The sequence below is a fragment of the Dinoponera quadriceps genome, unplaced genomic scaffold (genome assembly GCF_001313825.1).
Source record: "Dinoponera quadriceps isolate SergipeBrazil2010 unplaced genomic scaffold, ASM131382v1 scaffold7286, whole genome shotgun sequence".
NCBI lineage: Eukaryota > Metazoa > Arthropoda > Insecta > Hymenoptera > Formicidae > Dinoponera > Dinoponera quadriceps.
The window spans coordinates 484084-500979 of NW_014562508.1; the positions used below are offsets into that span (position 1 = coordinate 484084).

A 16896-nucleotide genomic window follows, 5' to 3' on the forward strand; every position below is an offset into this window, starting at 1 on the left:
CTCCCTCCCTCCCTCCCTCCCTCCTTCCCTTTCTTTCTCTTTCTCCCGCTTTCTTCCTTTCCTCTCCTTCTCCATCACCTTTCTCTAAATCAATAGAACGAACATTATTCGAAAGTACTTGCGTGTATAAAAGATATCAGTCCGTATAGTTCACGTAGCGAACTTTGGCGAAACAAAATAGTTCATTCCTCTTTTCTTGCTCTACTTATTTTCCTATCTATGTACATAAATCGTCCACACGTCCTCTCAGTATATACTCGGAAGATATGTACCGCATATTACTGCTGCTTAACTGTTTGAATACCGCAAGAGGTCGCAAGAATACATAACCAAAAGTGCTACACAGGGCGGTAGGTCTGATGTTAATGCACTCAGGAAGTAAATTAAGGTGCGCGACACAATAACCAAAACTATTCTCAAGCGCTAAATATAATAGCTATGCATATAACGACGAATCATGAAAAGAGATTGATATTCGAACGATTAAGCATCAATTTATAGGTCACAATTCGCACATTGGTACGATATTATTTAGATCCTGTAAAAATACTTGTCAAATCTATCTTCGCGATAGAGAGATATTACACGATCAGCTCAAGTATCGTCACATTCGATAACGTTACGAATTACAAATCAGTTCACTAGCAAGTGACGCACGAAGAATCTGTTAACCTATTTACATCAAAAGCAGATCTATTCATCTATTCATTTTTGCCTGGTTATATTGGAGTGCGCTGAAAAATTTTTCAAATCACAATTTTTTACTGTAGATGGATCGAATCATAAAAATTACGTATTTCTGACTCGTCTTATTAAATTTGATGATCTAAAGAAGAAAAAAATTCAGTGATATGGTGATATTTTTAGAATCGTGCAAATAGTTAATGATAAGTCGCAAGTTAGGCAGCTTATATAAATTAACGAGAACAATCAGATCTCTTGAGGAACAACACTTCTCGGATATCCGTCGAAAAGTCTCAAAAGAGGTCTCAACAATCTCCAAAGAGGTAAATCGTCCGATCTTACGTTCTTTGGATGCATGGCTCTCTCGTTATGAGCGCTGGCGAAAAAGAATTCGGGATGAAAAGGAGATATGAACCGATCGGGATTCCTTATTTCCTCCCTTATTTATTCAACAATGTTACATATCCGTACGCAGACCGTGCCTGAATATTTTAGTGGGGAACTGTGTTATGTGTATCGGCACCTCAGGTATCACGACTTGGAGTTTGACGATCGTGTTGATCGTAAAAATTGTCGGGAAGGTATCGAAGTCGTTCACAAGGGGTCCCTCGCCGCTGAGCTTTTGCTCCCACTTAAAAGTGTATGATAAAAGCTGAAGTGAGCGCGAAAGAGAAAACATTGGCTGTAACTTAATTTTTCTTATCGACCCTTTGACCAGCATAACCGATAGAAGCTTGAAAAGATTTGTGTGTTAATAATTCACGTATGTGTCATTCCAACTTTATGTGAAACATTATGGAAATGGCAGAGAGAGAGAGAGAGAAAGAGAGACTAATTTATTGAAACTGAATAAAAATATTTCACTTTTATTCTTTGGGAATGGCAGAATATATTCTGATTTAGGACGGTAATACTTATATTTTCAAGTAAAAAGATCGCGACTTTAAGTGATAGAAGTGTCGTCTCTTTTAATTTCAAGTATTCCTCAGTTTTACGTTAATTATTGGAAGAAAGAAAGAGAGAGAGAGAGAGAGAGAGAGAGAGAGTCGTGGCGTATTGTAAAATCCTTGCAAGCCCAAGAATACAGAGCAGCAAGTCTAAAAATAAATATTCAGATGATTAAATAGATTTCGATAACTCGGCTCGCAGCAGCCTGATTAACTGACAATTTTTGCGACGAAATAGAACAAAAGAATCTCCAGATACGAGAGGGAAATTATAAAATCGATAGAATCTCGGTGAAGGCTCACTCGGGCAGCTTTAACTCTCTTTTCTTACTCGAGACTCGCCCTTTTCTTATTCCATCTTTCCCCCTGTTCTTTTATTAACGAGTAATCGCGGCCAGCCGAGACGAGATACCCTTTTTATTTGCCGGCAAATGTGTGGGTTATACACGAGCGAATGGTGTGTGGTGTGTACATATATATTTATCCCGACATACATTGTGCGTTGTGAATAATATTACGTTGCGTCGCCTATTATTTCCTTATGAATTACGTTGTTTATCTTCCGTACCATGATACCTCAATTTTAATATAAAACGTTCGAAATCTAATGTTTAAAATGCAGGATAAAATATCAATAGCGGCATCACTCACTGAAATTTAGCGTTTTTTTTTCCACATAAAATTAATGGATACGGACAAATCCAAACACTTCTGTGGTCACATTTCGTAAATATTAATAAGGGCGATAATTTGAATCGATCACAAACACACGCGAAATTATTCACTGCGCGACGCGTATTGATTACATGTAATTTTAATTTTATACTTCGCCCGGCAACAATTTAACAGATATATGTCAACAATTTTATTTGCCAACGATACTATTTTGTTTGTTAAAGTATCCCCCGTAGCAAAACATGCGTGAGAAGAATATTCATATTCTAGACCTCTATCTCCATCTCTATCACATCATGGAGAATATAATTACACTCCAACCACCTAGGTAAATCCTTTGCATGATGAGATATCTAACCTCTCCTCCTCTCCCCCCTTCTCTCTCGACAGGTTCCTTTAATCTACGAATACCACTTCGAATATTATCACTCCTCGAATATTATCAACTTCCTCTCCCTCCCTCTCTCTCTCTCTCTTTTCGACGGATCTACGAGTCAGACAAGTGATCGACGATGGTCGATCGCATCTCGCCTCCGGTACCAAGTCACGGCCTCGTAGCCTCGTCCGCGTCCTGCAGGTGTGGACATCGGCTACGAGGAGAGCGGTCGACGTTCTCGCCCCTTCCCCTGCCCACCCGCCTACCGTGGCGCTCCGTCCGCTTTTTCTCTCTTTCCTTCGCGCAGGGTGGACACACGCTCGACCCTCGTCGCCGTCCCCACGAATTCCAGGGATCAATGCGTCGGTGCACCAAAACGCCTGCGCCACCTCCCCCTCCACCTCACCCCTTCATCCCCTCTTATCATCCCCTCCACGCCCGTACCACCCAGCAGCAGCAAGCAGCAGCAGCGGCGGCGGCGACGGCGCTATCACAATCAGGATATCACCGTCACCACGAGCTCCGAGACACCCTACTTCCCACGCCGGTGCTGCGGCGCTGGCTGGTGTAGCTCGGCGGTGGTGGTCTAGTCATGCCGGTGTAACCGCTCGTGTGCCGCGGGAGTCTACCCTCTTCCACCGTAGGCAGAGCCCGCCACCTTGCGTTCCGCGATCTACTCACACCCGGGTACTCGGAGAGTAGTACCCCCTCCCCCCCCCCTGCCGCCGTGTCCTCCGGTGCTCCCACCCCGGCGGTAGCGCTCCCTCCCGCGTGCGCCGTCGCCCGACCCTCGGAAATTCTGAAAGCGGTTCGCGCCTGTGCAACGTGGGGGTGGCGAGGGACCGAAAATCGAGGTGAAAGGAAACTCCGCGGATCCGGCCTAAGGGTCTCTCCTAGGGCTGATGCGTGTCGGCCGTGCCCTCTCGCGTGTGCGTTCTGCGAGCGCGAAAAATTGATATACACGCGCGCGCGCGTCTTTCTACGTGCACACACACTCACTCACACACGCACATACGTGTGTACACACAAACACATACACACATACACACACACACACATACACATATATACACACATACACAGAGGCACGCGCGTCACGTACACGCGTGGATAACGCGCGCGTAGAAAGATTTTCACTGCCTCGGGCGATCGCCCTCCTCTCGCTCGCTCTCGGTGCGCCCGTCGGTAATCGCGCGCCCCTCGCCGATCCCAAGGAAGGAAGGGCGTCCGCGCGAATCGGTAACCGGGAACGCGCTTCCTCGGAGTACGCGACTACGCGGTGGTGACGTTCGATCGCGCGGCCACTTCCTCGAGTGACACACTTTCGACCGCGCGAGAGAAACGAAACTCTCTCTCTCTCTTTCTGCTCGGCGGGCAGCAGGAGGTGGCGGACTGTGCGGAATAGTGTGATTAACCTCGAGTGCACGCCAACGCAACCTGCGAGGACGCAGGCAGGTGGGAGCCTTGCAGTGTGACATGTCAGTGCGTGGTCGGGCGTAGTGACCGTTCGAGCGTCGAGTTTCATCGCCAGTGCGAGCCCGCGGCTCCGATCGGTACGTCATCGCAGAGGTCCGTCGCGCGCGTATCAATCGGCGGATCGCGTTCGAGTGCGGGCTGACTAGCCGCGCGCCGAGAGTGGTCTTATTCGCCGCCGTGTGACTCGTGCGAGCTTACACCCGCGCGTTCCACAGACCCGGAGGATCCCCAGGTGCGACGAGGGGCATCATGTGTCCCCGATTGCAGCCCTCCGATTGAGTCGGCGATTCGGTGTCGCGCGATCGGCACCGACACGCGCGTGTGTGTTGTGCCGCGACCAGCCCCGGTCGTACCGCATCCGAAGGCATCCCTCGCCGTGACGCGAGGAGGTGATCTCGCGGAGGGCCAGCCGTGTACCACCACATTCCCGCGCTGCAAGTGAGTCTTGAATCGCTGCAATTCTGTCTCGCCGCCGCGTTTGCTCGCCGTCTCCTCCCGGCCGCGCGAATCGTCGGGTCGGTGTAGCGCCGATGTCGCGCCGAAGGAGCGCGAAATCGATGGGGATCGTTCCTCCTCTCGGTAGAGTCCTCGGCTGAATCGATTGTCGTAGAATCGCCTGGAACAATGCGCGTCGAACGATTTTCAATAGCATCGTTCGAGTAAATAGGGAGGATTGTAGGTCAGTTATGTGTGTCTTGGTCATGTACGGTCTTATCGAGTGTGTGTCTTCTCGGTTAGATTTGGCGGATCAGCAGGTCACTTCTGTGCGCACAGAGTTTCCCCGGATTATTGCCATTTTCCATTTTCACTCGCTGTTCTTTCGATCAACTTAAAGTCGCTTCTGCTGTAACAAGAGTGACGGAGGCTCGACGGTTCCGGAATGATGAATGACGAATTATGAAGCTATACTTGCTACTTAGCATAATGTTTATAGAAAAAAATCGAATCTTCGGATCGATCACGGGTATGTTCGTAGATGTAATGGCCGCGGTTCTCAAGTGCTCCGCGGATAGGTTATTGTATTCTCCCGTGCGGAAGAGACGATTTCGTTCGAAATCGCACCGTCATTCGATCATTCGCATACATCAATCGTTACAAACGCATCAATTTCAAGTGAAGAGATATAGAACGCGACGAGATGTTCATGCATAATGTAACGAAAGAAGTGTGTCGCACAAGTTTCTAAACTACCGCTACACACTCCTTCTTTACGCGCACCCAAGGCAAGTAAAAATCGCAAATCGTCGGATAGGGACCGCGGCGGAGCGTAAGGAAATGATAAAAATACCCGCCTCATCGGGCATCAATCTTTAATCAGCACAAGCGAGGCTGTCAACTCCGGTTCTACTTTAAGCCGTAAGTGATCGTCGCCGAACGGCGTGCGGGTGGGAGCCAATTTTGTCGCTCGCGATTTCGTCGTGAAACTATTTCGCCACGGGGCACATTCCGCAACGGATCCGTAATTGCAGCGAGTGTCTCGCGAGCCGCGGTTATTTAATGGAAAGCAATTGTCCCTGCCATTTCTCGACTCGGATTGTCGAAAGGCCCTCGACCGTCGTCTCGTCTCGGCCGCTCGGCGAACGGCGATTTGTCACGATTAAAATCTCGAGGGGAATTCCCGTCTAATTCCGGCTCGCTATAAACTCGATCAACGAAACGCGAAACCCTAAATTCCCCGCGCACATCCGCGAATATGGGCGAATTACAAAGCTTTCTGCCGATGCGCGCGGCGCGCATCGTATTATCAAGGCTTCCGGGATCGAGCCCGCTTGTTGTTCTATCGCGAAATTCATTGTGAATCGTGTGCGTTAATCTCTTGTATTAGCACTCGCGGATTACAGAAACCCCGCAAAATCATTATCTACGACTATTGTTAGTATAACTAACGCATCCGGCGTCGGTTTCTCCGTGAAATTTTTCGCTCTCTGTCTCTCTGTCTCTCTCTCTCTCTCTTAACTAGTGTTGAAACGTATTCTACAATCGTATCACCTCGGAGCACGACGTGTATCTAATTAAGCGAGTTACGCAAATTGTACATGGCATGAATTGTGCGAAAAGCTCGTTCATTTCTCGGAACCCAAGGCCACTTAGATCGCTATAAATCCTGACTATACGAGTGGATAAGCCTCCAACACGGCGCGTGACGTGCCATTGATCATCGCCCAGGCATCGTTCGCGTGGTTAAGGTCTTAATGTTTCCCCGGTGTTGCGTTGATTTTACTGTTATTAAGCCGATGCGCGCGCGCGAATAACGCGACGAGATAAGCGGCCACTCGCTTGCGTTTATTAGTTCCCGGCTAATTATTACTTATTATTCCTTCCCCACGACAGGGACGCTTTGTCCATAACAAAACCGCAAACAGCGTTGCCCGCGATGTAACACGTATGTATATCATTTGTTTTTCGGCGCAATTTCCACACGCGGAAATTCCCCGTTTTCATCTGATATTCCAGTTGTCGTTTATCTTTTCGGAATAAATTGAATGATTTAATAAATTACACGTCAGATACAATATTCTCCCCCCCCCCAACATTTTCATAAATTAGACGTGTAACGCGCGTATGCTTTGTCCTATTTATATAAAATAACGAAATCGTAACTGGAATCGAAACGCGGAAATTCGATATGTCGTGCAACAGAGAGTTTGACACGTGACTCTTATTAGATCGAAAGGAACCGGACCTTGAAAATTTAAAATGCGCCTTAACGCTTTGACCACTGTCACGTATACGCGACTTCATTTTTGCCAGCGACTATCAACTTGTAAAGTAATATTTTTCGATAATCATAGTTCACATTTGTGATATTATGAAAACCATTTGTATATAAGGAAGGTGTTTGTCTAAAGATTTAGACGCCGTCTGAATCTCTCGAAATCTGTCGGCGGCAGTTGGACATTTTCTCCGAAGTGAGCGCGGCCGTTAAAGTGTCAATAACCAAGTTATGAAAAGTTACTCCCTTAACACGTTAGCTATCGCATCACCAAGGCATTTTATTTAATAAGGAAAAATTTTATTATAGTTATTAAAAGAATATATTTAATAATACGAAGCGTCGTGCGAAGCGTCACGCGAACATAAATTTTGGTGGTCAACTTGTTAAAGCGAATCAGTGATAATGTTTCTGATCAAATCGGTAAAATATATTCCACCGATATCATCGAACGCTCACTGATTTTCAGTGAAAACACTCCCACCTAAGTTCTCTTACAATCTCACACCTCATTGATTTCGGCTAGTGAAAGTAAAATTTCACTGCACCGTCTGTAATATTCCATTGGCTGCTGTTAACTAAATCTTCTCAGCGAGATTTTACTGATTGCGGTACTGTACTTACAAAACCAGTGAACTGAATTTTCACTGTTTTTCAACACGATAACACACTGATTCCGGTTTAGGGAGTCCATTGACGAGCAAAAATGCACAACCTTCGGCGGATCTTGAACAGAGTCGAACACGCTCTCGTCAAGTTTGAATCCGAGTGTCTATCGTGCCGCTACCATCGCGATTCCTCTCGCGCTATTTGGTGCCAGCCATTGTAAGACTTCGGAGAGAGCGTCGCATCGACTCTCGAAACCCCTGTCGAAAATCCGGTTGCACGAGTGGCGCGAAACGCGCGCACCATGCAAGCAGCTCGCTCCTCTCAACCGCTCAACTTCACTGCATCGTCCTTTGTGAGACGCGGTTTGTTCTTAATTTAATTTATTGTACTATCTGTCACGATTGTGGAGTTTCCGGCTGTACTCGGTCGAGTCGGGTCACTATAAATTCCGACCGTACGAGCGGAGTGAGAGCTTTCGTACCGGCGTGTGATGCGCCATTGATCATAGAGTAGACACACGTAGCTCGCGTGGCTGAGGGCTCGAGGCTTCGATGTAGTTACGTTAATTTTACGAGCCGCCCCAGTTTTCCACCCCCTCGGCGTTTTACTCTCCTGGGCATGGCAACGCCGCCAGGAAATTACGTACGATGGTGTGTCGACGAGTGATCTCCTCTCTTCTTCTTCTCCTCCTCTCTCTTCGCTCTTCTCTCTCTTTTCCCTCTCCCTTTTATACACACACTCACACACACACATACTCTCTCTCTCTCTCTCTGTCTACTGCTCAAGCTGGATGTACCCTGTCTCTTTACTCGAGACCCACTGTTAGTCAATATCAAGCGCTACAGTGTGTCTACTTGAGAAGATCGTCTTTTCTCATAATCCGTAAATCTTCGGTGCCCTCGTGTATTACGTTACGTTTATACGGGATTTTTCAATATTTTTACGCAGCATTCTACATACGTTCTACGTCTGATCGTTTTAAGCTGCGAAACAACTTAAACTATCGCTCTCCTCTTCGCTATAACGAACATCCTGCGATCGATATCATTTTTCCGGCAATCAATATGTTTACATGCATCAGTTGTATCTTGCGCACATATCCTTTGCGTGTGTGTGTGTAAATAAGTTAATTATATATATTTTATATATATATATATATATATATATATATTGTATCATTTACGGAGTATATTATTTAGTTTATCATCTTCCATGATTACATCGTTTTGGAACTTATGGAAAATATTTACCGTGGAAATTAAATGTTTACTTTGTTCCGTGCGTTCGCGTATGCATTTCTCGCTATTATATTTCAATATATATTTTTGATATTGACAGCGGTATTACAAGAGCAAACGCACGTGGTATGCGCGCTCCCTCGCTCGCTCGTTCGCACGCATTTAACGGGGGAGCAATTTAATATATGAAAATAATGTCCTGTGTATCTCGCTCTCTCTCTCACGCGTGCGCGCGCGCAAGCGGGCACGTATGTACATATAATCTCGACCGATACGCCCGACGGAAATTGTTTACACAGCCGCTGTCATCGAAATCAAGCTGTCTATCTCTCTTGCGTAATCTCCGCGCCGTGCACTTAGGAGTTTCCAATTTCCGTTACCGGTACTTACACGCTGTTTCTCCACTTTGCTTTTACATAATACGGTATACTTTGCGTAGTTGCGCAAGCTACACTCGCCCGAGGACGCGCGCAGACAAGAAGGTCCTGTCTATACCCGCATCTTATCCGCCGCCGTCTTACGTTTTTGCCCGCGATATCGACCTGTCATTCCTACCGAAGTTGACTCTCTCGCGACAAGACAATGAACGTCTCTCTCTCTCTCTCTCTCTCTCCTCTTCCTCCTATATGTCGCGTTCCACGTCTTTTCCACCTCTCCTTTCCCACGATTCTCTTCCGTCCCGTCCTGCGGGTCCCTTTGTCTCCGTTCGCTCTGCACGATCCTTTCTCACCTTCGTGCCACAAGTCGAATGAGAGCAAATTAGATATCCATTAACGTCGGCTAGCCGAGTTCGAAGTCTTAATTGCAGTCACCCTACGTGTTTGCTCACAGGCACGCGCGGCTAACGCGCGTTTTACTCGCGCTACAAGCGATTTAACGTGGTACAACGGGATGTTTTCCGCTTGTAAAGCGGGAGGAGCTGCGGGAGGGGTCGCACCGGAGAGAGGGAGGGCGCGGGGATAATCCTGGGTCTTTCATGAGGGCACGATATGCGGTGAACATGAAAACTCCGTCACGAGAAGTTATGAGTTAAGAACGTCGAAAGATGTGCCCCGAGATTGAAATTGATGATGCACGTCCGTGCGTTATTACGGCGGGAATGGGCGAGCGGAGAGGCGAGGGGATATCGCGCGTGCGTTAAGGATGTTTTTGCAATTACCACGATGATTCTGGGTCTCGTGTCAATCAGGACGCGGTGTAATTTGCGCTGTAATCTCGCGATATAACTATCGCGAAAAATAGCTATTCACGCTGTTACGAGCAAAATGTCCTTTCACTCGTTTTCAGTCGCACACCTCAATGTCTCGCATAACTGTGAAATAACATCAAATATGCTGAGAAAACATGTTTGACGTTTGCAATTTTAATCGCTTATAAAAGTTATTATAACCTCATCTCATTTTCTTACTTGAACTTTTGTCTTATAATGTCCCAAAGAAATTGTCATGTTGAGGACGTACGATCTTTCTAGGACGCTCTCTAAATATTATTCACCAATATTGTTCGGTACGTAAAGAATACTTATAAATCATATTTTGCAAATAATGTTGAAAGAAGAGAAACGCGGAATTTCGGGTGACCACCAAGAGGGATTTAAGTGCCACTGAAATTAAAATTGCAGATTCTGGCATAGCTCGTACATATCTTCGGGTTGAGCGATTCGCGACCGATGTTCGACGAAACGTTTCACAAGGACGTTATACATCCGTTATTATTATCAACCGTAACCGTGCATAATTTGTACTACAGCACTTAATAGTTTCACATTCATCCGCGTGATTCGCGAGGAAATGCGGCGAGCGGGATGTTCAGCGATGTATCAGTATTTATTATAACTTTGATTAGATTGATTAACGTTACCATTGGCGATGGAGAGGGCCGTGTAGGATTAAATGGACCGTTTTGTGTGTAAAAATGGTGCGTTACTGTCGCGGCTAAATCGAGATAAATTGGTCATGCTGAATCGTCCGCGCGGTGTTAACGACCGATGCACCGACGAATCGCTTAATGACATTGCCGGGCTATTATAGTCATTGTACGAATTCAACGCCAAATATACAACGCTTTGTCAGCTTGACGGCGCTCGCTTAACATTCGTTGTTACCGCGGATAATCGTATTATACCGACCTATTTTAGATTCGGCTAATTCGCCGAGCCGGACGGAAAAACGGAGGCAGTTTTCCTCGTTTCCCGGTACTCTCTCTCTCTCTCTCTCGGCCGTCACGGAAACAACAGCGGTTAATCGCGTTTCGAAAATCGCCGAGTAACGCCGCGGCGTATTAAGCCTGCCGCCTGAAATCGCGGATATTAATTAACTGCTCTCGCGTTGGCCGCGTCGGGCTCGTCTCGACGAGCACGGAGATGTTAATACGTCGGCGTTGGGTACCGACGGCGCGCGCAAAACGCCGACTAACTTCCTGAGCTTAATTAAAAGCAAAAGTTACACGGATAAACGCGGCACTGCGTCGCTTTTCACAAGATTTAATCCCGGCGTCCCTCTCTCTCTTTCTCTCTCTCTCCGTTCATCTTTCTCTTACCCTCCCCGCGGTCATTGTCGCGACCTTAACAAGAAAACATCTCTTACTCTCTCTCTCTCTCTCTGGCGATTCTCGTTCCGTCTGCTTCCTGTCGATGCTGTTAACGAGCGTCTCGGCGTCTCGACGTCGCGTGTACCCGCTCGATCGTTCGTTGTTGCGTATCGCGTGCGACGACCCACATGCGCGTCGCCGAAAACGCCGTCGCCGCCGCCGTCACCACTGACGACGATAACGACGACGACGATCCAAACTTTACATTAGTTTCGCACCAATTACCACTCCCGGTATGTTTAAAACGTGAGTTATAGTCTGTCTGAATAATTAAAGGTGGATGGAAGTCGGAATGGTGGAAAGGCAGCGATTTGCCGACTCGTCAGCGAGAGAGACGACGACGACGTCCTAATTAAATCTCAACGCCCGGCCGTCTCTCGATCGATGATCGCGTCCCTCGGTCGCATCGTGTTGCGCCAGGCACGTTTCATCTATATGCGAAGACTCGATCGACAGTCAGCCGTATTCTTTCGATTGTTCGTTAACTCGATATGCGACATATTCGGGGTGGCGTAATAGTTTTGACGTGCAATTGGAGTATTAGGATGTTCTAACTGTAAAGTTCTTAAAGATAGCTTACGCCTGCCTAGATGGTATGTAGATTAATTAAATACTAGTTTTGACGATGCTATACTTGTTAAATTCCCTTTTGAACTTTTAATTCTACATAAAAAAGAAACAGAGAGAGAGAGAGAGAGAGAGAGAGAAAGAGGGGAAGAAATATATATTATTTAAAAAATGAAAAAATATTTATTCAGTGGATACTAATATATTTATTATACCATTTATAACATATTTATTCATACCAAGATACGTACACATTTCCAAAGATTCGATTTTACATTTTATCGTGATAATTTTCAGTATAATATATGAAATATGAAATATTTCATAAAGTATTTATTTTTCGATAACCTCAGCTTAATATTTTTTTTATGTAGAATAACGAGTAAAATCGATTTTTGTAAACAATATTGAGGACGCTTTAAAACAATTTACTGCATTTTTCAAATGCATCGATGCACCAATGTGCAATAAAAGTTTAAAGGGTTGAGGAGTAAGGTTGAGGAATCAAAATTTCGACTGTCGGGTAGAACCTCAAATTGACCCGGTCTCTTTAACGCTTCGAATCGAGTTCCAAATCGCGAGTTCCACAGTAACACTCCGGAAGTCTTCCATCGCGGAATATCGTCTCCGCCTCTCCTCGCGCTCGATATCAGATTAATAAGCGAATCGACCGAACAGTTTGGCGTTTTGACGGTGACTTAAACCGGTCGATCGTGAAAGTTACGGAAACTCCAAGGGTGCGATTAGAGAGAAGGGAAAAGGGGAGCAATCGGAAGTTGGTGATTCCATAATTGGGGATGATTTCCAGTTGTTCAAAGCGGGCTGTGACGTGTGCATCTGTACACGTTTGCGCGAATGCCTCGATACATCATCGTGTATCTCGCGTTCCCACACAAGGTGACATTAATGGCACGGGCAACGACACTTTTAATAACAATATCCGCCGAAGAGACGAGCACACTGATAAATTAATCGGATGTACCACATGGAGTCTGACGTTATAACCGCGCGTAATCGAATTCGTCAAAGGATGTTATCGCGGTTGTCGACGTCGCGTGTCGCTAGTGACGGCGACGACATCGTCGTCGTCGTCGGGGCGAATAACGTAGGGCGTAGCGAGCAGGGTCGAGGTGGGACCATTTACCGAGAATTTCATAGTACGCTTCATTGCACTAATCCAATTTAATTAGAACGGCTGGATAATAAGCCTGTAACGACGCACTTCGCTCATTAATAACGATCAGCTCTTCCCCCCTCCCCCCCCCTCCGGTATACGGTGACTCCCGGGAAGCCATCCGCCGTTTTATCGTTCGTCGTTTGTCTTCCTTATCGCACATATCTTTCCGCCTGACACACTCTCTTCCCCAGGTGGGGTATATAATACGTATGAATTCCCTCGTCTCCTCTCTATCTATTCTTTCACACTTCTCTGACTTTAAATCCAGTCCCATCTCGGACCCTAAACAAGGGTCGCGCAACGGCCCACCGAGGACGACCGTTATCCGCTTCGGATATTAGCGGCTCCCTCGCACGCCCGCCGCGATTCCGGAGATGACTCCGAGATGACGGTAAAAATTCGAGGCTCCGTTGAAATATTAAAGATACCCCGTCGAAGAGGGCGAGCCAGGGTCCCCCTGAAGTTGCATCGTCGAGGAGGATACGGGGATAATCCGCCTGATAATTATTGTAAAATTTGCATAATCTCTCTTTGAGAAAGTACCGCGACTGCGTATACTTGAATACGCAAACTTTGCGGAGAACTTGGCGCGCGCGGCTAGATACTCCCGTAACTCAGGACGAGGACTCCGAACGTTATCGGGTACCTCGATAACAACCCCTCCTGCCGCGCCGCCGATATTTTTCCGGCGAAACCGACACTCTCCGATCGACGTCGTAATTGCGGCTGAATTTCCTCGCGCCGTCGTCCCCTTTTCTTTCCACAGTCCTTTCGCATCTCTCTCTCTCTCTCTCTCTCTTTCTCCGTCCCCGGTCATTTCCTCCACCTCCTTATCTCCGTCACAGTCCCCCTCACAAATTTTCAAATTCGTCTGGCCGTCGGGAGATCCCAGGCGGATCACAGGCCACATAAGTAAGGATAATGCGTCCGCGTCCCGGTAATACGCAGTGGGGGACAGTGATTGATAAGGATACACGGCATAAGGTATTCCCAGGGCAAGTGCGCCGATAAGCAGACGGAATCCTCTCGAGTGGATTCACCTTTCACGAGTGTGTCCTGCTCCTACGTCCGTTCAAGGACATATCATCAGGGGCGCATAAATCACGAGAAGATTTATTCACAGCGCGCCGGAAGCGGCGGCTCTCGTTTGGCCTCTCGACGCCTTATGCAAATGCCGGGGGTATCGTGACCTCTGGTCGCGGGGGTCATTTTGTTTTTATTACATGCTGTAAAAGCGTAGCGACCCCGAGAGCAACATCGGGGGTCGGTCGCGCGCGCGCGCTTCGGGTGAATTATATACAAGTGGCCCCTCTCGGCTTGATATACGAGCTTAGCGTTGCTGGAGTCGCGTAATGAGTCGCGTTTTAACCGAACCCGCACCGAAATCGCGCGGGCGAGAGGACGCGTGTGCACGCACGCGTTCATGCGGGAAAGGAAGCAGCCGCCGATTTCTCGCGGCGCCATAAATGCGGAATATTAATCCGATGCGTAGTAATTAACGCAGCGCGCGCCGCTTCCGTCGCGTCCGCTTTGGTACGAGATATTCATTAAGCAGCGCCGGTTACAAACAACCGTGTCTGGATAAGCGACGGAAATAACGAACAGCGGGATTCCGTGGGTGCATCGACGGCACCGTTGTAATTTTCACGAGCGGAACCGAAAATATACGTATCTTGGTGCCGGAATAATATATGCGCGAGTGAACGCCACGCGCGAATGAGATGGCCGCGCTCGTCGTATCCGTAAAAGTTAACTTGTACTTGCGCACGCTGAGAAAAAGTGTTATCGTTCAAGTAATATTTATTTGATTACCAAGGGAAAAGGTTACTCCCATACTTCTTGGTATAATGTTGACTACAAGCAAAGATATGTGATTAACAATGTCACACGATATGATATTTCCTTTATATTAATAAGCATGTATTTATATATGTCAAAATATTAAATTAGTATTATGTATATATGCAAAATTATTCTTTTAGTCGTTTTGAACACTTTTAATAAAATAGTTATTGACTAGAAAGTAGCATTTGGATCTCCTTAAAGCAGACATAAAGGACAAAAATTCAGACACGAGCGTATTCTTCAAATCCCTCAACGATATAAATGGAGTAAAGGTCAGCGTATAACGTACAAACAAAACTCATATTTTCTCCTAGATTGGAAGAGACATTAACGGGAACTCGCACGCGTCATGGCACTAGTTTCAAGTTATCATTAGTATTATTACTATTGATAATATATTAACGCGTATTACCATTGGGAACGATTACCTGATGGTCATTATGGGCTTAGTATACAAATTTACCCCCGCGGACGCGGCGTCCCTATTGTCTCGCTCTTCTAATGAGACACAAAGTGGAATATTTGTCGAAATATCGACGCGTCTCGCGCGATTACACGGTTCGCCTGGAAATCCGATATCCAAAAAGGCATACCCGCCTAATTTTCGCATCCAGGCCCTGGATTCGCGCTCGTTGCCGCAGGTATCCTCCTCTCTCCTCGAGGAATCAACGCGACGAATCTCCCCGGTGAATCGCATTTTCCACGGCTCCGTGACTTTTCATCCGAGTTCCATTTTGCATCGCGAAGGGAGCCGGAAAAGAACGCGGGGAAAGAAGGAGGGAAGGGTCAAACCTCTACAGTTTCTAAGACAGAGCATTGGTTCCTCGGGATTCTTTCCGCCTCGGTGAATATGACGGAGATGAAGCTATAAAGGAATAACGCCAATGAGCCCGGAAATCTCCCTCGGATTGATCGGGATTGATCCTCCGCCTCGTAATCCCCCCCAATTATGAAGATATCGAAAATTTGTTAGACCACCTTCGCACTCGGGCGTTCGGCGAAATCTCTTTTACAGTCCTGACTACGACGTTCGTGTATTTGGAGCCGCTAAAATCGGCTCAAAAAATAACAGAATGTTTGACCGTGTTATTTCCGCGCTTAAATGGAACTACGTTCGCGTGTAATTTTGGAAGCTTTCAACTTGTACACGTAGCTCAATATCACGTGGAAGCAGAGACTGCGTCTTTCGGATTCATTAAAAAACCTTTGATAAACTGAATTGATGCTCTCGGAGCGTAAGATTCTAATTAATTTTTAGTCGTTATTAACTTTTCCTTACTTCCCGCGGACGCACAAAGAAAGGATCGGTGAAACTGAGATCCGGGAGTCGCTTTTAATCGTGACAATTCCTCATTTGGAATGACACACTTCATCGAGGCTTAATTAAAATTCACGCAATTGTCTCTTTGAGTCCTCTCGATATCTTTCTTTGGTGTAAGGCGCTACGGTTGTTACGGTTCTAAATAAATATCGACGTTCCTTCTTTCGTCTAGTTTTACAAGAGAATCGTTTTCTCTTCTTTAGTTCGAAGCTCTTTTAATTATGCGAAAGCCGCGTGTAAGGATGTATTGAAGAGGAGAAGAGGATAAACTTTGCTTTAAAGGAAAGGACATTTTCTTGACTGTGTACTAGACATTCGAAACATGTTAAAGTTATATAATTTTAACGTTCGCACTGCTAATAAGTCAAGCGTAAAATGTCTCGAACGCTTCTCAGAATTCTACGTGAAGATGTACTTGTACGTCGGTAAGTTTCAGAGCGGTGATCGGGAAAATCATGAGAAATTTCTACGCGGGATGTTTATTATTAAGAGAAATAATAATACAGCTCTTGTATTACGCCTTTCGCGTCTTGCTTTCATACCTTCATTTTCAAAAATTCCTTCGGCACTTTTAGCAGAAGCACTGGAAAGCAAGGCAGTGCTCAAGGGTTAATGTATCTTTCTCTTTTCCTCCGTCTCACTCTTCTCTCCCCCCCTTTCTCTCTCCCCTCTTCCTCTC

General features: G+C 46.4%; 1 protein-coding gene across 2 annotated transcripts in view; it reads left to right on the forward strand.

Moving 5' to 3' along the window:
- The window catches only part of LOC106751103 (lachesin), a 366970-nt gene that overhangs the window by 4472 nt on the left and 345602 nt on the right, over window positions 1-16896 (forward strand). Inside the window, exon 1 of one of the 2 annotated variants that reach the window (XM_014631888.1) lies at window positions 3739-4597. The exons of the other annotated variant lie outside the window; for it this stretch is intronic. The gene's annotated coding sequence lies outside the window, so the exon portion shown is untranslated. Of the gene's footprint in view, window positions 1-3738; window positions 4598-16896 lie in introns of those variants that run through there. 2 annotated transcript variants of the gene reach the window in all.